Source organism: Mytilus galloprovincialis, chromosome 5 (genome assembly GCF_965363235.1).
Source record: "Mytilus galloprovincialis chromosome 5, xbMytGall1.hap1.1, whole genome shotgun sequence".
Lineage (NCBI taxonomy): Eukaryota > Metazoa > Mollusca > Bivalvia > Mytilida > Mytilidae > Mytilus > Mytilus galloprovincialis.
This window is the reverse complement of record NC_134842.1, coordinates 479,868-504,845: the sequence shown is the minus strand read 5'-3', so window position 1 is coordinate 504,845 and position 24,978 is coordinate 479,868. Positions and strand designations below refer to the sequence as shown.

General features: G+C 25.9%; 1 long non-coding RNA gene across 1 annotated transcript in view; it reads left to right on the top strand.

The window, feature by feature from the left end:
* Window positions 1-24,563, top strand: part of LOC143074928 (uncharacterized) — a 35,209-nt gene extending 10,646 nt beyond the window's left edge. The window contains exons 3-5 of the long non-coding RNA XR_012978177.1: window positions 21,408-21,569; window positions 22,215-22,325; window positions 23,348-24,563. This is a non-coding gene — a long non-coding RNA (uncharacterized LOC143074928). The remainder of the gene's footprint in view (window positions 1-21,407; window positions 21,570-22,214; window positions 22,326-23,347) is intronic.
* Window positions 24,564-24,978: the final 415 nt, after the last annotated feature.

The following is a 24,978-nucleotide window of genomic DNA, read 5'->3' as shown; positions in this document are numbered from 1 at the left end:
AGAATTGTAATGTCTTTGTATAATTTTCTAATAAAATAGAAAATATTAGCATGTATTTTTTATGCCACATCAATATATTAATTTCTGAACTTAAATTTCTTCTCATTTATGTCTAACAAACCAATCTGAAGTTAGAAAGTAATCAATTATTAGACCAGTTAAAAAATGTATAGATCTATTCTTTAATTCTTTTGTTTCATATAATAATTAACTTTTTTTAAATATTCAAATGTGTTATTTTAACCCAATTAGTATGAGTGTGAATTTATTTACTCAAAGGTCCTTTTATCTCTTAATTAGCCATAAACAATCACAAAAAGAATGAAAAATCAAGGTAGATAATTATTTGGATTAAAAATAAAACATATGAAATTAAAGGGAATATAATTAAATTCTTTTAAGTGATTATTTGTTTTGATAAGTAATTTGTGCATCTTTGTGATTGTAAATGGCTAATCAAGAGATAAAAGGGCTATTTGAGTTGAAGAACTCATACTCATACTCATACTCATTAGGTTAAATAAACACATAAGCATATATATAAAATGTTCATTTTAATATGAAAAATAAAAAAGAATTAAAGAATAGCTATGGATAAGGTAAACTTTTCATTATTGTAACTATACTATATTATATATTTAAAATATTATGTAAAATTGAGAATGGAAATGGGGAATGTGTCAAAGAGAACAACCCGACAAATAAAAAAACAACAGCAGAAGGTCACCAACAGGTGTGTTTATATAAAAAAATAATAATATTAAAATAGGTATCAATACGTACCAGGATTATAATTTAATGATTTTTTAATTTATGATTTAATGATTTTTTAATTTATAATTTATTATAATTTATAATTATAATTAAAACACCTGCAATATAAACATATTGTAAGTTTTGTATTTACCAATTGTGTCGTGTTTTGTGATTAAGATTTAGAAAACCAGTTTTCCACTCATTTACAATATTATTCTACTCTTAAGCTATTAAAATAGTAAGTAAACCTAAGCTTACTGAATCCCATGTCAATTAGTTATTTGTTGTATTGCTGTAAAATTTAAGAATTAAAGTTATCTTGGTATAAAAAAGGTAGGATTTGCAATTCGGACAAAATAGAGATATTACACTTTAATTTTTTTAATAACTTTTTCAAATCAACTTGGATTTTCATCAAACTATGTAGGTATCTTACATATATATTAAGCTTAATGAATCCAATGTCATTTAGTTTTTTGTTGTATTGCTGAAAATGAAAAATTTAAAAATTAAATTAATCTAGGTCAAAAAAGCTAGAATTTGCAGTTTGAACAAAATAGAGATAGTACACTTTAATTTTTTTAATAACTTTTTCAAATCAACTTGAATTTTCATCACACTACTTAAGTATCTTAGATATATATTAAGCTTACTGAATCCCATGTCATTTAGTTGTTTTTTTTTATTGCTGAAAAATTTAAAAATTAAATTAATCTAGGTAAAAAAAGCTAGAATTTGCAGTTCGAACAAAATAGAGATAGTACACTTTAATTTTTTTAATAACTTTTTCAAATCAACTTGAATGTTCATCAAACTATGCAGCTACCTTACATTTATATTAAGCTTACTGAATCCCATGTCAATTAGTTTTTTTGTTGTATTGCTGTAAAATTTAAGAATTAAAGTTATCTTGGTATAAAAAAGCTAGGATTTGCAATTCGGACAAAATAGAGATATTACACTTTAATTTTTTTAATAACTTTTTCAAATCAACTTGGATTTTTATCAAACTATGTAGGTATCTTAGATATATATTAAGCTTACTGAATCCCATGTCATTGAGTTTTTTGTTGTATTGCTGTCAAATTTAAAAATTAAATTAATCTAGGTCAAAAAAGCTAGAATTTGCAGTTCGAACAAAATAGAGATAGTACACTTTAATTTTTTTAATAACTTTTTCAAATCAACTTGGATTTTCATCAAACTATGTAGGTATCTTAGATATATATTAAACTTAATGAATCCAATGTCATTTAGTTTTTTGTTGTATTGCTGAAAATGAAAAATTTAAAAATTAAATTAATCTAGGTCAAAAAAGCTAGAATTTACAATTCGGACAAAATAGAGATATTACACTTTAATTTTTTTAATAACTTTTTCAAATCAACTTGGATTTTCATCAAACTATGTAGGTATCTTAGATATATATTAAGCTTACTGAATCCCATCTCATTGAGTTTTTGTTGTATTGCTGTAAAATTTAAAAATTAAATTACTCTAGGTCAAAAAAGCTAGAATTTGCAGTTCGAACAAAATAGAGATAGTACACTTTAATTTTTTTAATAACTTTTTCAAATCAACTTGAATGTTCTTCAAACTATGCGGCTATCTTACATATATATTAAGCTTACTGAATCCCATGTCAATTCGTTATTTGTTGTATTGCTGAAAAATTTAAGAATTTAAAGTTATCTTGGTATAAAAAAGCTAGGATTTGCAATTCGGACAAAATAGAGATAGTACACTTTAATTTTTTTAATAACTTTTTCAAATCAACTTGGATTTTCATCAAACTATGTAGGTATCTTAGATATATATTAAGCTTACTGAATCCCATGTCATTTAGTTTTTTGTTGTATTGCTGTAAAATTTTAAAATTAAATTACTCTAGGTCAAAAAAGATAGAATTTGCAGTTCGAACAAAATGGACATAGTACACTTTATTTTTTTTAATAACTTTTTCAAATCAACTTGGATGTTCATCAAACTATGCAGCTATCTAACATATATATTAAGCTTAATGAATCCCATTTCATTTAGTTTTTTGTTGTATTGCTGTAAAATTTAAAAATTAAATTACTCTGGGTCAAAAATGCTAGAATTTGCAGTTCGAACAAAATGGACATAGTACACTTTAATTTTTTTAATAACTTTTTCAAATCAACTTGGATGTTCATCAAACTATGCAGCAATCTTACATATATATTAAGCTTACTGAATCCCATGTCAATTTGTTATTTGTTGTATTGCTGTAAAATTTAAGAATTAAGGTTATCTTGATATAAAAAAGCTAGGATTTGCAATTCGGACAAAATAGAGATATTACACTTTAATTTTTTTAATAACTTTTTCAAATCAACTTGGATTTTTATCAAACTATGTAGGTATCTTAGATATATATTAAGCTTACTGAATCCCATGTCATTGAGTTTTTTGTTGTATTGCTGTAAAATTTAAAAATTAAATTAATCTAGGTCAAAAAAGCTAGAATTTGCAGTTCGAACAAAATAGAGATAGTACACTTTAATTTTTTTAATAACTTTTTCAAATCAACTTGGATTTTCATCAAACTATGTAGGTATCTTAGATATATGTTAAACTTAATGAATCCAATGTCATTTAGTTTTTTGTTGTATTGGTGAAAATGAAAAATTTAAAAATTAAATTAATCTAGGTCAAAAAAGCTAGAATTTGCAATTCGGACAAAATAGAGATAGTACACTTTAATTTTTTTAATAACTTTTTCAAATCAACTTGGATTTTCATCAAACTATGTAGGTATCTTAGATATATATTAAGCTTACTGAATCCCATGTCATTGAGTTTTTTGTTGTATTGCTGTAAAATTTAAAAATTAAATTAATCTAGGTCAAAAAAGCTAGAATTTGCAGTTCGAACAAAATAGAGATAGTACACTTTAATTTTTTTAATAACTTTTTCAAATCAACTTGGATGTTCATCAAACTATGCAGCTATCTTACATATATATTAAGCTTACTGAATCCCATGTCAATTTGTTATTTGTTGTATTGCTGTAAAATTTAAGAATTAAGGTTATCTTGATATAAAAAAACTAGGATTTGCAATTCGGACAAAATAGAGATATTACACTTTAATTTTTTTAATAACTTTTTCAAATCAACTTGGATTTTTATCAAACTATGTAGGTATCTTAGATATATATTAAGCTTACTGAATCCCATGTCATTGAGTTTTTTGTTGTATTGCTGTAAAATTTAAAAATTAAATTAATCTAGGTCAAAAAAGCTAGAATTTGCAGTTCGAACAAAATAGAGATAGTACACTTTAATTTTTTTAATAACTTTTTCAAATCAACTTGGATTTTCATCAAACTATGTAGGTATCTTAGATATATATTAAACTTAATGAATCCAATGTCATTTAGTTTTTTGTTGTATTGCTGAAAATGAAAAATTTAAAAATTAAATCAATCTAGGTCAAAAAAGCTAGAATTTGCAATTCGGACAAAATAGAGATATTACACTTTAATTTTTTTAATAACTTTTTCAAATCAACTTGGATTTTCATCAAACTATGTAGGCATCTTAGATATATATTAAGCTTACTGAATCCCATGTCATTGAGTTTTTTGTTGTATTGCTGTAAAATTTAAAAATTAAATTAATCTAGGTCAAAAAAGCTAGAATTTGCAGTTCGAACAAAATAGAGATAGTACACTTTAATTTTTTTAATAACTTTTTCAAATCAACTTGGATGTTCATCAAACTATGCAGCTATCTTACATATATATTAAGCTTACTGAATCCCATGTCAATTAGTTATTTGTTGTATTGCTGTAAAATTTAAGAATTAAAGTTATCTTGGTATAAAAAAGGTAGGATTTGCAATTCGGACAAAATAGAGATATTACACTTTAATTTTTTTAATAACTTTTTCAAATCAACTTGGATTTTCATCAAACTATGTAGGTATCTTAGATATATATTAAGCTTACTGAATCCCATGTCATTTAGTTTTTTGTTGTATTGCTGTAAAATTTAAAAATTAAATTACTCTAGGTCAAAAAAGCTAGAATTTGCAGTTCGAACAAAATAGAGATAGTACACTTTAATTTTTTTAATAACTTTTTCAAATCAACTTGAATGTTCTTCAAACTATGCGGCTATCTTACATATATATTAAGCTTACTGAATCCCATGTCAATTCGTTATTTGTTGTATTGCTGAAAAATTTAAGAATTTAAAGTTATCTTGGTATAAAAAAGCTAGGATTTGCAATTTGAACAAAATAGAGATAGTACACTTTAATTTTTTTAATAACTTTTTCAAATCAACTTGGATTTTCATCAAACTATGTAGGTATCTTAGATATATATTAAGCTTACTGAATCCCATGTCATTTAGTTTTTTGTTGTATTGCTGTAAAATTTTAAAATTAAATTACTCTAGGTCAAAAAAGCTAGAATTTGCAGTTCGAACAAAATGGACATAGTACACTTTATTTTTTTTAATAACTTTTTCAAATCAACTTGGATGTTCATCAAACTATGCAGCTATCTAACATATATATTAAGCTTACTGAATCCCATGTCATTTAGTTTTTTGTTGTATTGCTGTAAAATTTAAAAATTAAATTACTCTAGGTCAAAAAAGCTAGAATTTGCAGTTCGAACAAAATAGAGATAGTACACTTTAATTTTTTTAATAACTTTTTCAAATCAACTTGAATGTTCTTCAAACTATGCGGCTATCTTACATATATATTAAGCTTACTGAATCCCATGTCAATTCGTTATTTGTTGTATTGCTGAAAAATTTAAGAATTTAAAGTTATCTTGGTATAAAAAAGCTAGGATTTGCAATTCGGACAAAATAGAGATAGTACACTTTAATTTTTTTAATAACTTTTTCAAATCAACTTGGATTTTCATCAAACTATGTAGGTATCTTAGATATATATTAAGCTTACTGAATCCCATGTCATTTAGTTTTTTGTTGTATTGCTGTAAAATTTTAAAATTAAATTACTCTAGGTCAAAAAAGCTAGAATTTGCAGTTCGAACAAAATGGACATAGTACACTTTATTTTTTTAATAACTTTTTCAAATCAACTTGGATGTTCATCAAACTATGCAGCTATCTAACATATATATTAAGCTTAATGAATCCCATTTCATTTAGTTTTTTGTTGTATTGCTGTAAAATTTAAAAATTAAATTACTCTGGGTCAAAAAAGCTAGAATTTGCAGTTCGAACAAAATGGACATAGTACACTTTAATTTTTTTAATAACTTTTTCAAATCAACTTGGATGTTCATCAAACTATGCAGCAATCTTACATATATATTAAGCTTACTGAATCCCATGTCAATTTGTTATTTGTTGTATTGTTGTAAAATTTAAGAATTAAAGTTATCTTGGTATAAAAAAGCTAGGATTTGCAATTCGGACAAAATAGAGATAGTACACTTTAATTTTTTTAATAACTTTTTCAAATCAACTTGGATTTTCATCAAACTATGTAGGTATCTTAGATATATATTAAGCTTAATGAATCCAATGTCATTTAGTTTTTTGTTGTATTGCTGAAAATGAAAAATTTAAAAATTAAATTAATCTAGGTCAAAAAAGCTAGAATTTGCAATTCGGACAAAATAGAGATATTACACTTTAATTTTTTATTAACTTTTTCAAATCAACTTGGATTTTCATCAAACTATGTAGGTATCTTAGATATATATTAAGCTTACTGAATCCCATGTCATTTAGTTTTTTGTTGTATTGCTGTAAAATTTAAAAGTTAAATTACTCTAGGTCAAAAAAGCTAGAATTTGCAGTTCGAACAAAATAGAGATAGTACACTTTAATTTTTTTAATAACTTTTTCAAATCAACTTGGATGTTCTTCAAAGTATGCAGCTATCTTACATATATATTAAGCTTACTGAATCCCATGTCAATTAGTTATTTGTTGTATTGCTGTAAAATTTAAGAATTGAAGTTATCTTGGTATAAAAAAGCTAGGATTTGCAATTCGGACAAAATAGAGATAGTACACTTTCATTTTTTTAATTACTTTTTCAAATCAACTTGAATTTTCATCAAACTATGTAGGTATCTTAGATATATATTAAGCTTACTGAATCCCATGTCATTTAGTTTTTTGTTGTATTGCTGAAAAATTTAAAAATTAAATTACTCTAGGTCAAAAAAGCTAGAATTTGCAGTTCGAACAAAATAGAGATAGTACACTTTAATTTTTTTAATAACTTTTTCAAATCAACGTGAATGTTCTTCAAACTATGCGGCTATCTTACATATATATTAAGCTTACTGAATCCCATGTCAATTCGTTATTTGTTGTATTGCTGAAAAATTTAAGAATTTAAAGTTATCTTGGTATACAAAAGCTAGGATTTGCAATTCGGACAAAATAGAGATAGTACACTTTAATTTGTTTAATAACTTTTTCAAATCAACTTGGATTTTCATCAAACTATGTAGGTATCTTAGATATATATTAAGCTTAATGAATCCCATGTCATTTAGTTTTTTGTTGTATTGCTGTAAAATTTTAAAATTAAATTACTCTAGGTCAAAAAAGCTAGAATTTGCAGTTCGAACAAAATAGAGATAGTACACTTTAATTTTTTTAATAACTTTTTCAAATCAACTTGGATTTTCATCAAACTATGTAGGTATCTTAGATATATATTAAACTTAATGAATCCAATGTCATTTAGTTTTTTGTTGTATTGCTGAAAATGAAAAATTTAAAAATTAAATTAATCTAGGTCAAAAAAGCTAGAATTTGCAATTCGGACAAAATAGAGATATTACACTTTAATTTTTTTAATAACTTTTTCAAATCAACTTGGATTTTCATCAAACTATGTAGGTATCTTAGATATATATTAAGCTTACTGAATCCCATGTCATTGAGTTTTTTGTTGTATTGCTGTAAAATTTAAAAAATAAATTAATCTAGGTCAAAAAAGCTAGAATTTGCAGTTCGAACTAAATAGAGATAGTACACTTTAATTTTTTTAATAACTTTTTCAAATCAACTTGGATGTTCTTCTAAGTATGCAGCTAGCTTACATATATATTAAGCTTACTGAATCCCATGTCAATTAGTTATTTGTTGTATTGCTGTAAAATTTAAGAATTAAAGTTATCTTGGTATAAAAAAGCTAGGATTTGCAATTCGGACAAAATAGAGATAGTTACCCTAACCCTAACCCTAACTTAATAACTTTTTCAAATCAACTTGGATTTTCATCAAACTATGTAGGTATCTTAGATATATATAAAGCTTACGGAATCCCATGTCATTTAGTTTTTTGTTGTATTGCTGAAAAATTTTAAAATTAAATTAATCTAGGTCAAAAAAGCTAGAATTTGCATTTCGAACAAAATGGACATAGTACACTTTAATTTTTTTAATAACTTTTTCAAATCAACTTGGATTTTCATCAAACTATGTAGGTATCTTAAATATATATTAAGCTTACTGAATCCCATGTCAATTAGTTATTTGTTGTATTGCTGTAAAATTAAAGAATTAAGTTATCTTGGTATAAAAAAGCTAGGATTTGCAATTCGGACAAAATAGAGATAGTACACTTTAAATTTTTTAATAACTTTTTCAAATCAACTTGGATTTTCATCAAACTATGTAGGTATCTTAGATATATATTAAGCTTACTGAATCCCATGTCATTGAGTTTTTTGTTGTATTGCTGTAAAATTTAAAAATTAAATTAATCTAGGTCAAAAAAGCTAGAATTTGCAGTTCGAACAAAATAGAGATAGTACACTTTAATTTTTTTAATAACTTTTTCAAATCAACTTGGATGTTCATCAAACTATGCAGCTATCTTACATATATATTAAGCTTACTGAATCCCATGTCAATTTGTTATTTGTTGTATTGCTGTAAAATTTAAGAATTAAAGTTATCTTGGTATAAAAAAGGTAGGATTTGCAATTCGGACAAAATAGAGATATTACACTTTAATTTTTTTAATAACTTTTTCAAATCAACTTGGATTTTCATCAAACTATGTAGGTATCTTAGATATATATTAAGCTTAATGAATCCAATGTCATTTAGTTTTTTGTTGTATTGCTGTAAAATTTAAAAAATTAAATTACTCTAGGTCAAAAAAGCTAGAATTTGCAGTTCGAACAAAATAGAGATAGTACACTTTAATTTTTTTAATAACTTTTTCAAATCAACTTGAATGTTCTTCAAACTATGCGGCTATCTTACATATATATTAAGCTTACTGAATCCCATGTCAATTCGTTATTTGTTGTATTGCTGAAAAATTTAAGAATTTAAAGTTATCTTGGTATAAAAAAGCTAGGATTTGCAATTCGGACAAAATAGAGATAGTACACTTTAATTTTTTTAATAACTTTTTCAAATCAACTTGGATTTTCATCAAACTATGTAGGTATCTTAGATATATATTAAGCTTACTGAATCCCATGTCATTTAGTTTTTTGTTGTATTGCTGTAAAATTTTAAAATTAAATTACTCTAGGTCAAAAAAGCTAGAATTTGCAGTTCGAACAAAATGGACATAGTACACTTTATTTTTTTTAATAACTTTTTCAAATCAACTTGGATGTTCTTCAAAGTATGCAGCTATCTTACATATATATTAAGCTTACTGAATCCCATGTCAATTAGTTATTTGTTGTATTGCTGTAAAATTTAAGAATTAAAGTTATCTTGGTATAAAAAAGCTAGGATTTGCAATTCGGACAAAATAGAGATAGTTACCCTAACCCTAACCCTAACTTAATAACTTTTTCAAATCAACTTGGATTTTCATCAAACTATGTAGGTATCTTAGATATATATAAAGCTTACGGAATCCCATGTCATTTAGTTTTTTGTTGTATTGCTGAAAATGAAAAATTTAAAAATTAAATTAATCTAGGTCAAAAAAGCTAGAATTTGCAATTCGGACAAAATAGAGATATTACACTTTAATTTTTTTAATAACTTTTTCAAATCAACTTGGATTTTCATCAAACTATGTAGGTATCTTAGATATATATTAAGCTTACTGAATCCCATGTCATTGAGTTTTTTGTTGTATTGCTGTAAAATTTAAAAAATAAATTAATCTAGGTCAAAAAAGCTAGAATTTGCAGTTCGAACTAAATAGAGATAGTACACTTTAATTTTTTTAATAACTTTTTCAAATCAACTTGGATGTTCTTCAAAGTATGCAGCTATCTTACATATATATTAAGCTTACTGAATCCCATGTCAATTAGTTATTTGTTGTATTGCTGTAAAATTTAAGAATTGATTTTATCTTGGTATAAAAAAGCTAGGATTTGCAATTCGGACAAAATAGAGATAGTACACTTTCATTTTTTTAATTACTTTTTCAAATCAACTTGAATTTTCATCAAACTATGTAGGTATCTTAGATATATATTAAGCTTACTGAATCCCATGTCATTTAGTTTTTTGTTGTATTGCTGAAAAATTTAAGAATTTAAAGTTATCTTGGTATAAAAAAGCTAGGATTTACAATTCGGACAAAATAGAGATAGTACACTTTAATTTTTTTAATAACTTTTTCAAATCAACTTGGATTTTCATCAAACTATGTAGGTATCTTAGATATATATTAAGCTTACTGAATCCCATGTCATTTAGTTTTTTGTTGTATTGCTGAAAAATTAAAAAATTAAATTACTCTAGGTCAAAAAAGCTAGAATTTGCAGTTCGAACAAAATAGAGATAGTACACTTTAATTTTTTTAATTACTTTTTCAAATCAACTTGGATGTTCATCAAACTATGCAGCTATCTTACATATATATTAAGCTTACTGAATCCCATGTCAATTAGTTATTTGTTGTATTGCTGAAAAATTTAAGAATTTAAAGTTATCTTGGTATAAAAAAGCTAGGATTTACAATTCGGACAAAATAGAGATAGTACACTTTAATTTTTTTAATAACTTTTTCAAATCAACTTGGATTTTCATCAAACTATGTAGGTATCTTAGATATATATTAAGCTTACTGAATCCCATGTCATTTAGTTTTTTGTTGTATTGCTGTAAAATTTTAAAATTAAATGACTCTAGGTCAAAAAAGCTAGAATTTGCAGTTCGAACAAAATAGAGATTATGATAGTAAGCTATTAAAATAGTAAGTAAACCTACAAATCAAGAGTTACAAAATATTGTTAAAATATACCAAGGAAATACAAAATCAACCCCGAAAATTTCAATTTTTTAAAGTACCACCTATATCTTTAAATTTATCACAAATTTATTTGCAGAATAAAATTTTTTTAATTTTTGGGATACGATTGCTTTCAAGCAATCGGTAGACTTATACCGGTGTCTCAGAGCTTTGCCCTCACATCAATCGCTTTATTCTAAACATAAAGGAATATCTCAGATTCTTATAAAAAAAAAAAAATATTGATATTTTTTTTTAAGACAACTTCTTATTTTTTTGCATGAAACTTAAAATCTTCATTGTATATGTTATAAATTAAAACTGAAGTATACACAGTAGGTCCAAGGACATAGTTATCGTCCTTTGGTTTTTGTTGTCTACGAATATAGTCCCTAGTGTAAACAGTGTATAACTTGCATGTTTTATTTAAGACACTTTTCCAATTTATTTATTTATATTAAATGCTTGAAATATTTAAGTAGGGGAATGAAATTACATGTCAAAAAAATTTGGGTGCTGAAACTTTATGTTAAGTAGTGAATGGGTCCAGTTCTAAAAGGTCAAATTTATCACGTTTGAAGCTGTCAAACTGAATTTTTCACCCCCTTAACACAGAATTGTCTTTATTTTGAGTTAAAGCAAGTAGAAGTTTCTATAATTTTGATATTATTTGTCTCACTGGTAGTACACTACATTGTAAAAATATTTTTGAGAAAGAGCAGGTGCGATTTTTTTAATTTGAATTTTTTGTCTAAAAGAAATGCACTACAAAACAATTGTGTTCTCGGGCCAGTACTCAAATCTGGCCAGTATAAAAATGTAAATGAAAAAAAATATATTTTCACTTTATTGCACTGTCAACATAAATACTAGTAACCGTAAACTTAAGCATCTCTTGATGTTTAAAATTAGGGCAACAGTAGTTTATTGCTGTGCAAAAAAACTTTTCAGCCTTACGCACAAAAAGAACATAATTTAGATGCTGTTTTATCATATTCTAACATAAGTGAAGAGACCAGTTCAAGATTACATATAGAAAAATATATATTGTCATTTTTTAAGGCTATCAGCATTAATATTTGTAATGTAAGACTGTTAGAACTCTCAATTTTTGTAAAACTATTCATCCTTAAGGACACAAGGAATAGAATTTTAAATGCTGTTTTATGATATTTAAAAAATAACAACATACAAATATTTCTATTTTTCTTTAAATGAAACAACATGTTTTGATATTAAGAACTAAAAATCCTTCATTTATCTGACTAACTTATTGCCTGTTAAAATAAATTTTGCAATTTTGCAATTAAATTTATTTACCATTGTTCAACATATGTTCAAATATTCATTCTATGAAAGAAAAAATAATTAAATATGCAGCCAGTACAAAGCTAAGAAAATAAAAAATAAAAAAGTAGTGTCACATTCTATTGAGATTGTTATAAATTTATATTACACACCTGACTCTTCTAAAGCCATCAATTTAGTAAATTCATTCTTCTGTATTTCCACAAAGAACAGAATTTTAATGTCGTTGTATAATTTTCTAATAAAATAGATCTTTATTTTATGCAGCAACATTTTCTAAATTTCTTAATTTAAATTTTTACTCATTAATGTCTAAAGAACCAAGTTGAAGTTTAAAAAAAGTAATCAATTATCAGACCAGTTTAAGATTACATAGAAACAAAAGAAATTTATCACTATTTATCGCTTTTTAATGCCTTTAGCATAAATATAAGTAAATTAAGACTACTAAAACTTTCATTTTTTGTGAAACTTTTCATCCTTAGTGCCAAAAATAACAGAATGATAATGCTGTTGTATAATATTCTAGCATAATACATTTGTAATAAAACCAGTTTAAGATTATATAGAAACAAAAGAAATTTTATCACCCTTTAATGCCTTTAGCATAAATATAAGTAAGTTAAAACTACTAAAACTTTCATTTTTTGTAAAACTTTTCATCCTTAGAACCAAAAATAACAGAATGATAATGCCGTTGTATAATATTCTAACAGAATTAATCATTACAATTTTCTATAAAGAGACAACATGTTTTGAAATAACTAAATATGAAACCAGTACAAGAATATTAATAAAATACAAGAAGTAGTGTCATTTTTTATTGAGATCAATATCAATTTTACTCCCCTCACTCTTCTGAGGTTATCAATTTATTAAAATCATTCCTACATATTGGTAAAAAGAACAGAATTTAAATGTTGTTGTGTAATTTTCTAATTAAATAGAAAATAATAGCATCTTTATTTTATGCGACATAATATTTTTAATTTCTTAACTTAAATTTCTTCCATTTATGTCAAACAAACCAATCTGAAGTTTAAAAAGTAATCAATTATTAGACCAGTTCAAGAATATATAGAATCAAAAGAAATTTTGTCACTATTACATGATTTTAGTATAACTAGAAGTAATTTTAGATTACTAGAACTTTCATTTTTTTAAATTTTCTCCCTTAGTGCTTCAATAACAGAATGATAATGATGTTTGGGGAGAGTTTGGATCCCACTAACATGTTTTGCCCAACCACATTATTTATATATGTGCCTGTCCCAAGTTAGGAGCCTGTAATTCAGTGGTTGTCGTCTGTTTATGTGTTACATATTTGTTTTCGATCATTTTTTTTTACTTAAATAAGGCTGTTAATTTTCTGGTTTGAATTGTTTAACATTCTCTTATCGGGGCCTTTTATAGCTGACTATGCGGTATGGGCTTTGCTCATTGTTGAAGGCCATACAGTGACCTATAGTTGTTAATATTTGTGTCATTTAAAAAAAAGTAATCAATTATCAGACAAGTTTAAGATTATATAGAAACAAAAGAAATGTATCACTATTTATCGCTCTTTAATGCCTTTAGCATAAATATAAGTAAATTAAGACTACTAAAACTTTCATTTTTTGTAAAACTTTTCATCCTTAGTACCAAAAATAACAGAATGATAATGCTGTTGTATAATATTCTAACAGAATTAAGCATAACAATTTTAGACAACATGTTTTGCAATAACTAAATATGAAACCAGTACAAGAATATTAATAAAATACAAGAAGTAGTGTCACTTTTTATTGAGATCAATATTTATATTACTCACCTGACTCTTCTAAAGCTGTCAATTTTAGTAAATTTATTTCTCTGTATTGGGTTAAAGAACAGAATTTTAATGTCATTGTATTATTTTCTAATAAAATAGAAAATATGAGCTTTTTATTTTATGCGACACTTAACTTAACTTTCTGCTCATTAATTTCTAACAAACCAATTTGAAGATAAAAAGTAATCAATTATCAGACCAGTTTAAGATTATATAGAAACAAAAGAAATTTTATCACTCTTTAACGCCTTTAGCATAAATATAAGTAAGTTAAGACTACTAAAACTTTCATTTTTTGTAAAACTTTTCATCCTTAGTACCAAAAATAACAGAATGATAATGCCGTTGTATAGTATTCTAACAGAATTAAACATTACAATTTTCTATAAAGAGACAACATGTTTTGCAATAACTAAATATGAAACCAGTACAAGAATATTAATAAAATACAAGAAGTAGTGTCACTTTTTATTCGAGCGTCACTGATGAGTCTTTTGTAGACGAAACACGCGTCTGGCGGATATACAAATTTTAGTCCTGGTATCTATGATGAGTTTATTTTTATTAAGATCAATATTAATATTACTCACCTGACTCTTCTAAAGCTGTCAATTTCAGTAAATTTATTTCTCTGTATTGGGTAAAAGAACAGAATTTTAATGTCGTTGTATTATTTTCTAAAAAAATAGAAAATATAAGCTTTTTATTTTATGCGACAACATTTTTTTAAATTTCTTAACTTAAATTTCTTCTCATTAATTTCTAACAAACCAATTTGAAGTTAAAAAGTAATCAATTATCAGACCAGTTTAAGATTATATAGAAATAATAGAAATTTTGTCACTATTTAATGCCTTTTGCATAAATATAAGAAAATTAAGACTACAAGAACTTTCTTTTTTTGTAAAACTTTTCATCCTTAGTGCCAAAAATGACACAATGGTAATGCCATGGTATAATATTCTAACATAATTAAACATTACAATTTGAAACAGCATGTTTTGAAATAAGTAAATGCATGAAACATGAAATCAGTGCAAGAATATTAATTAAAAAAATAAAAGTAGTGTCACATTCTATTGAGATTGTTATAAATATTACACACCTGACTCTTCTAAAGCAATCAATTTAGTAAATTCATTCCTCTGTATTTCCACAAAGAACAGAATTTTAATGTCGTTGTATAATTTTCTAATAAAATAGATCTTTATTTTATGCAGCAACATTTTCTAAATTTCTTAATTTAAATTTTTACTCATTAATGTCTAACAAACCAAGTTGAAGTTTAAAAAAAGTAATCAATTATCAGACCAGTTTAAGATTACATAGAAACAAAATAAATTTATCACTATTTATCGCTCTTTAATGCCTTTAGCATAAATATAAGTAAATTAAGACTACTAAAACTTTCATTTTTTGTAAAACTTTTCATCCTTAGTGCCAAAAATAACAGAATGATAATGCTGTTGTATAATATTCTAACATAATACATTTGTAATAAAACCAGTTTAAGATTATGTAGAAACAAAAGAAATTTTATCACCCTTTAATGCCTTTAGCATAAATATAAGTAAGTTAAAACTACTAAAACTTTCATTTTTTGTAAAACTTTTCATCCTTAGTACCAAAAATAACAGAACGATAATGCTGTTGTATAATATTCTAACAGAATTAATCATTACAATTTTCTATAATGAGACAACATGTTTTGAAATAACTAAATATGAAACCAGTACAAGAATATAAATAAAATACAAGAAGTAGTGTCATTTTTTATTGAGATCAATATCAATTTTACTCCCCTCACTCTTCTGAGGTTATCAATTTATTAAAATCATTCCTACATATTGGTAAAAAGAACAGAATTTAAATGTTGTTGTATAATTTTCTAATTAAATAGAAAATAATAGCATCTTTATTTTATGCAAAATAATATTTTTAATTTATTAACTTCAATGTCTTCCATTTATGTCAAACAAACCAATCTGAAGTTTAAAAAGTAATCAATTATTAGACCAGTTCAAGAATATATAGAATCAAAAGAAATTTTGTCACTATTAAATGATTTTAGTATAAATAGAAGTAATTTTAGATTACTAGAACTTTCATTTTTTTTAATTTTCTTCCTTAGTGCTTCAATAACAGAATGATAATGATGTTTGGGGAGAGTTTGGATTCCAGTAACATGTTTTACCCCACCACATTATTTATTTATGTGCCTGTCCCAAGTTAGGGACGACATCAAAAGTTCAATGAAGGATAAAAAACTTAATTCACATAGTTTTTTCACTGACCCCCACACCCCCCTCTTAACTTAATTTGGAAAAAATTGATTGACCAATAGGGATATATGTAAAATCGATTTCAGATTAACAAAACTTGCATCAATGTTGACCCTCCCACCCCCAAACTATTTGATTTAAGTTTTTTATCCTACATCGATCTTTTGATGTCGTCCCTTAGGAGCCTGTAATTCAGTGGTTGTCGTTTGTTTATGTGTTACATATTTGTTTTTGATCATTTTTTTTACTTAAATAAGGCTGTTAGTTTTCTGGTTTGAATTGTTTAACATTCTCTTATCGGGGCCTTTCATAGCTGACTATGCGGTATGGGCTTTGCTCATTGTTGAAGGCCATACAGTGACCTATAGTTGTTAATATTTGTGTCATTTTAAAAAAAGTAATCAATTATCAGACAAGTTTAAGATTATATAGAAACAAAAGAAATTTATCACTATTTATCGCTCTTTAATGCCTTTAGCATAAATATAAGTAAATTAAGACTACTAAAACTTTCATTTTTTGTAAAACTTTTCATCCTTAGTGCCAAAAATAACAGAATGATAATGCTGTTGTATAACATTCTAACATAATACATTTGTATAAAACCAGTTTAAGATTATATAGAAACAAAAGAAATTTTATCACTCTTTAATGCTTTAGCATAAATATAAGTAAAAACTACTAAAACTTTCATTTTTTGTTAAACTTTTTATCTTTAGTGCCAAAAATGACACAATGGTAATGCAATTGTATAAAATTCTAACATAATTAAACATCACAATTTGAAACAGCATATTTTGAAATAAGTAAATACATAAAATATGAAACCAGTACAAGCATATTAATAAAATAAAATAGGTAGTGTCATTTTTAATTGAGATTGATATAAATATCACTCACCTCACTCTTCTAAAGCTAACAATTTAGAATAATTATTCTTTTGTCTTGGCAAAAAGAACAAAATTTTAATGTCGTTGTACAATTTTCTAATAGAATAGAAAAAATAAGCATCTTTGTTTTATGCAACATCATTTTGTTTTAATTTCTTAACTTAAATTTCTTCTTATTAATGTCTAATAAACCAATCATCCTTAGTACCAAAAACAACAGAATGATAATGTGTTGTATATTATTTTGATATGAGCGTCACTGATGAGTCTTATGCAGATGAAACGCGCGCGTCTGGCGTATAAAATTGTAATCCTGGTACTTTTGATAACTATTGTATAATATTATAACAGAATTAAATATTACAATTTGATATAATGAGACAACATTTTTTGAAATGTTGAAATATGAAACAAATACAAGAATAATAAAAGAAAAGAAATAGTTCACTTTTTATTTAGATCGATATAGATATTACTCACCTGACTCTTTTAAAGCTATCAGTTTAATAAAATTATTCATCCGTATTGGCCAAAAAGAACAGAATTTAAATGTCTTTATATGATTTTTTAATAAAATAGAAAATATTAGCTTTTTTAATTTATGCAACATCATTTGTTTGAATTTCTTTTCATTAATGTGTAACCATATATATCAAAAAGATGTGGTATGATTGCCAATGAGACAACTGTCTGCAAGAGACCAAAATGACACTACCATTAACAACTATTAGTCACCGTACAGCCTTCAACAATGAGCAAAGCCCATCCTGCATAGTCAAGATATAAAAGGCCCAGATAAGACCATGTAACAAACCAATCTGTAGTTTGAAAAGTAATCAATTATCAGAACAGTTCAAGAATATATAGAAACAAAAGAAATTTTGTCACTATTTGATGCTTTTAGCAGAAATATCAGTAACTTTAGACTACTAGAACTTCAATTGCTTGTAAAAAAAATTCATCCTTAGTGCCAAAAATAACAGAATGCTAATGCCATTGTATAATATTCTTACAGAATTAAGAATAACAATTTTAGACAACATGTTTTGAAATAACTCAATATAAAACCAGTACAAGAATATTAAAAGAATTATAAAAGTAGTGTCAGTTTTTATTGAGATCAATATAAATATTACTCACCTGACTCTTCTAAAGCTATTAATTTTAGTAAATTTATGTCTCTGTATTGGCTAAAAGAACAGAGTTTTAATGTCGTTGTATTATTTTCTAATAATATTGAAAATATTAGCATCTTTATTTTATGCAACAACATTTTTTAAAATTTCTTAACTTAAATTTCTTCTCATTAATGTCTAACAAACCAATTTGAAGTTTAAAAAGTAATCAATTATCAGAACAGTTCAAGAATATATAGAAACAAAAGACATTTTGTCACTATTTGATGCTTTTATCATAAATATAAGTAACTTTAGACTACTAGAACTTCAATTGCTTGTAAAAAAAATTCATCCTTAGTGCCAAAAATAACAGAATGATAATGCCATTGTATAATATTCTTACAGAATTAAGAATAACAATTTTAGACAACATGTTTTGAAATAACTCAATATAAAACCAGTACAAGAATATTAAAAGAATTATAGAAGTAGTGTCACTTTTTATTGAGATCAATATAAATATTACTCACCTGACTCTTCTAAAGCTATTAATTTTAGTAAATTTATGTCTCTGTATTGGCTAAAAGAACAGAGTTTTAATGTCGTTGTATTATTTTCTAATAATATTGAAAATATTAGCATCTTTATTTTATGCAACAACATTTTTTAAAATTTCTTAACTTAAATTTCTTCTCATTAATGTCTAACAAACCAATTTGAAGTTTAAAAAGTAATCAATTATTAGACCAGTTCAAGAATATATAGAAACAAAAGAAATTGTGTCACTATTTGATGCTTTTAGCAGAAAAATAAGTAACTTTAGACTACTAGAACTTTAATTTTTTGTAAAATTGTTCATCCTTTAAGTGCCAAAAATAACAGAATGATAATGCCGTTGTATGATATTCTAACAGAATTTAGCATAACAATTTTAGACAACATGTTTAGAGATAACTGAATATGACACCAGTACAAGAATATTAATAGAATACAAGAAGTAGTGTCACTTTTTATTGAGATCAATATCAATATTACTCACCTCACTCTTTTGAGGCTATCAATTTAGTGAAAACATTCCTCCATATTGGTAAAAAGAACAGTATTTAAATGTTGTTGTATAATTTTCTAATTTAATAGAAAATAATAGCATCTTTATTTTATGCGACATCAATTTTTTATTTCTTTACTTAAATTTCTTCGATTAATGTCTAACAAACCAATCTGAAGTTTAAAAAGTAATCAATTATTAGACCAGTTCAAGAATATATAGAAACAAAAGAAATGTTGTCACTATTTAATGATTTTAGCATAAATAGAAGTAACTTTAGATTACTAGAACTTTCATTTTTTTTAAATTTTCTTCCTTAGTGCTTCAATAACAGAATGATAATGCTGTTGTATAATATTCTAACAGAATTGAACATTACAATTTGAGACAGCATGTTTTAAAATATCTGAATATGAAACCAGTACAAGAATATTAATAAAATACAAGAAGTAGTGTCACTTTTTATTGAGATCAATATCAATATTACTCACCTCACTCCTTTTGAGGCTATCAATTTAGTGAAAACATTCCTCCATATTGGTAAAAAGAACAGTATTTAAATGTTGTTGTATAATTGTCTAATTTAATAGAAAATAATAGCATCTTTATTTTATGCGACATCAATTTTTTATTTCTTAACTTAAATTTCTTCGATTAATGTCTAACAAACAAATCTGAAGTTTAAAAAGTAATCAATTATTAGACCAGTTCAAGAATATATAGAAACAAAAGAAATTTTGTCACTATTTAATGATTTTAGCATAAATAGAAGTAACTTTAGATTACTAGAACTTTCATTTTTTTTAATTTTCTTCCTTAGTGCTTCAATAACAGAATGATAATGCTGTTGTATAATATTCTAACAGAATTGAACATTACAATTTGAGACAGCATGTTTTAAAATATCTGAATATGAAACCAGTACAAGAATATTAATAAAATACAAGAAGTAGTGTCACTTTTTATTGAGATCAATATTAATATTACTCACCTGACTCTTCTAAATCTATCAGTTTTAGTAAATTTATTTCTCTGTATTGGGTAAAAGAACAGAATTTTGATGTCTTTGTATTATTTTCTAATAAAATAGAAAATATAAGCATCTTTATTTTATGCGACAACATTTTTTAAAAATTTCTTAACTTAAATTTCTTCTAATTAATGTCTAACAAACCAATTTGAAGTTTAAAAAGTAATCAATTATCAGACCAGTTTAAGATTATATAGAAACGAAAGAAATTCTGTCACTATTTAATGCCTTTAGCATGAATATGAGTAAATTAAGACTACTAGAACTTTCTTTTTTTGTAAAACTTTTCATCCTTAGTGGCAAAAATAACAGAATAATAATGCTGTGGTATAACATTCTAACAGAATTAAGCATAACAATTTTAGACAACATGTTTTGAAATAACTGAATAAGAAACCAGTACAAGAATATTAATAAAATACAAGAAGTAGTGTCACCTTTTATTGAGATCAATATCAAAATCATATGACTTTAGTACAGGGCTCTGCAGGCCATTTATGCATGCTAATAAGTCGATGTTATTTCTTTTAAATATTTCTTCCATGGTTATATTAATCTAAAGATCTGTATACTTTTTGTTTTGATTCAAAATTTTATTTTTGTGATATTTAGTTTTTTATAAAAAAAAAAACAGGGTGAGGGGTTTCCCTCTGTGTCTCAAAAACTATATATGGTTATTGCTTAAAACTTTCTCAGAAACTATTGATGATTATTGCATATAATTTCCACATAAGACGACAGGCGTATCATGCGCTCATGGCTCAGCTGTTTATTACCAATATTTTTAAAAATCATTTCTGTGAAAAAAAATAACCAAATATGAAACAATTTCATGAATATTAATAAAATAAAAAAAAAGTATTGTCACTTTTTATCGTAATTAATATAAATATTATATATATAAATGTCCCCTAAAATGTGATCATATATATTTTAAATGCTTTGTTTTAATATTTCAGACTTATAATTGTGATATTTGTGCAAAAGTATTAAAATCCAGATCTGGTCTTCGGAGACACAAGTTATATTTCCACACAGAAAGCAAAATAAGTTGTGGAATATGCCCAAAATTCTTCAAATCAAAAGATGCTCTACGGAAACATGAGAAAACTGTTCATCAGGTAATTATATGGTACAAAATCTTTAAGCAGTATCAAACATGAGTCGATTTTATATAATTGTAATTTGTTTCATACAAATGTAACAGTGAAATGGAATTACATCATATAATTGTTTCATACAAATGCAGAATGAGATTTCTGGTTTTATTATCGACAATGTTAATGAGAGATATTGTTCTGATTGCATCTGGGATATCTTCACCTATCTTTATCAACTGTTTATTCAAGTTCAATAGTTATCAAAAGTACCAGGATTATAATTTATTCGCCAGATGCGCGTTTCCACCGCATAAGACTCATCAGTGACCAGTCAGGGATATAAGTCTATAGGGTTATTACAGAAAATAATATACATTAGTTATTGTGGACTAAAAAATCAAAGAACTCTGATAACATATGTATGTTACATGTTTCAAAGGGACAATATACATCATATGTTTAGTTAAATGGTATTCAAGTTCTGTTTTTACTATTGTCTTTATGTATACTTAACTATTGAAAGATGTAACAGTTCATAGAATAGTACACTTATATCTTATTAAGGATTTTACCTTATTGTACAGAAACGAAAATATGTGATATACTATAAGTCATAAGTTAATAAGTAGGGATCTGTAGACATCACCATTGTTTTTTTTTTTATAGAAAGACAGTCAAAAGACATACCAAGGTGTAGGCAAGTTTCCTTGTGCTACATGCAAATCAGTTTACCGTAGAAATGAAGACTTACAAATTCATCTTGCCAGGTACCATCAGGTAATAATATGTACACTCAATGACATACAGTTCAATATAGTAGCCAACAAAAACTGGTTACTTTAGGTAACACAGAATATGGCACTACTTTTACAGAAAATGCCTGTACTAAGTCAGGAATATGACAGTTGTTATCCTTTCGTTTGATGTGTTTGAACTTTTGATTTTGCCATTTGATTTGGGACTTTCCTTTTTGAATTTTTCTCAGAGTTCAGTATTTTTGTGTTTTTACTTTTTAAACATTTCAAAATCGTATGTACTGGCGTGTTGTTGAACATTTGTTTTTGTAAGATTCTAATAGATATGAGCCAGTCCATACGAAAAGGTACATAGTTTTATCAAGATTTTTAGTGAATTATTTCATATATTGCAATCATTTTCAAAGTACAGTTGAAATTGCTTGATTTGCCAATTGATAATGTTAACCCCTGTAGCAGTGGGGATAAGGCTCTCGCTTACGATGCGGATACCAATGCAATCAAACGGAGCAACAGTTCGAATCCCCGTGCAACTGAGGTTGATTTATATTTTATTAAATAACTTAACTTAACTTGAATTTCAAATTTCTAAAACACAAGATGTCATAGTTTTTGTAATTTCCCTCATGTTTTTATGTTGTCTTACTTTTTTTAAACCTGTAGAACTGACAGAAATTATTGACTTTTGTCTCTGTAGTGTCATAAATTTTTAAGTTTCTGGTCGGTATAGCATTAGTCCGGGGAACAAATGATTTTACACTTGCTCAAATACCAAAAATTCAGATATTTCTACGTCTTTTTCTGTTTTGGTTGACAAATTCGGGATAGAATTGACAATCTTATGAATGTTTACATTAATGTAAAAAAAATTTCAAATAAAATCTTTTTTCAAAAAAACAATAACAAACTTTGATAACGTTTCCTGTAAAGTTTACCAAAAGGACTTTTTGTACCTTTTCGCATGGACTGGCTCATATATTAATTGATTACCAATACAAAATTTTTTAAGATAACAACTTATATTTCATTTTCATATTTATACAGGCTGGACCACCTTCAACTCCAGCAGTGTCACCAGCAGTGTCACCAGCAGTGTCACCAGCACTGTCACCAGCACTGTCACCAGCACTGCCACCAGTAGCACTGTCACCAGCACCAACTCCAGCTGTTCTTCAAGTTATAGACTTCGAAGACATGATGGTCATTGACAATAATCTCGATTTACTGGAATTGGAGCCATTTCGTTTTTTTGAATCTTAACCTTTATGTTTATACAGTTTTAACCGATAGTTGTGTATATAATTTGTTGCTATCTTTTGCCAAAAATATTCCAATTTTAACTTGATTTGTAGTTCAAGTGGAAATCTTCAAAGTTCCCCATACACCTTAATATTTGGCGTAGACGATCACACCCCCAAAATGCCCTTACAAAACTGTAGATATATTTTTTTCAGTATTATTTTTATTTTCAAACCCCCATATTTCCAAAGAGTAGGTCAAAATAGTAACCACCAATGCATCAAATACAGTCTACCAGCTTTTTTTCGAGCTTAAGAGAATTTTCCGTTATAATTACATAGCAAACAGAGATTAAAATATGAACCTTTAATTTCTTTACATTTAAAAGTAACATTCTTATTAAACTTTCTCTTTGAAAATATTTCAATCTTTTGTTTTTGTTAGTGTATACTTGTTAGAATGTTTGATGTAAAAATGTAAATATACTTTAACTGCAGATATATTTTTTTTCAGTATTATTTTTATTTTCAAACCCCCATATTTCCAAAGAGTAGGTCAAAATAACCACCAATGCATCAAATACAGTCTACCATTTTTTTTCGAGCTTAAGAGAAGTTTCCGTTATAATTACATAGCAGACCAAGATAAACATATCAATTTTTAATTTCAATAATGTCATTACATTTAAAAGTAACTTCCTTATGAAACATTCTCTTTGAAAAAATTACAATCTTTGTTTTTGTCAGTGTATAGTTGTTAGAATGTTCGATGTAAAAATGTAAATATTATTTTTTCAGTGCTTGCTTTTTGAGTCTACATATTGTGCTATGTGAGTGTGTAGTAGTTTGTGTGTGTTATTTATAAGGCATGAGTGTTTGTTGTGAAATGAAATGCAAGGTTTTTAGTGCTAACTGTATGAGAGTGTATGTTTTAGTGTTTACTTTTGTTGTATTTGTTAACTGCATACATACATGTATATTTTATTGTGAATATCACACCACAAATAAAAGATCCATTACTGTTTTGTTCTTATTTCTCCATGAACAACTCATCTGTTTCCAGAAAAATAGATCATAAAAAAACACCTCAAAATCTAGTTCATGGTATTCTTTGTCTCTCTGTGTTGTTTCTTGTGTAGTAATTTTACATATTTTTATAATGATTAAATGCCGTACATATCCTATTGCATATAACATTGGCTTAAACTAAATGCAAACAGAAGAAATCAGTATATAATTATTTTCTTAATTAAAATACCTATAATTGGCATTGAAAGCATCTCTGAAGAGTGAATTTATATATAATTATACATGAGGAAACTCCTGAACTAAGTCAGGGTCAGGGTAAGAAGAAGTGAACTTGAGCGAATATTTGACAACTGAAGTGCCATTTGTCAATTCCACACATACGTGACATTTCCCCAAAAGTACAGTGTT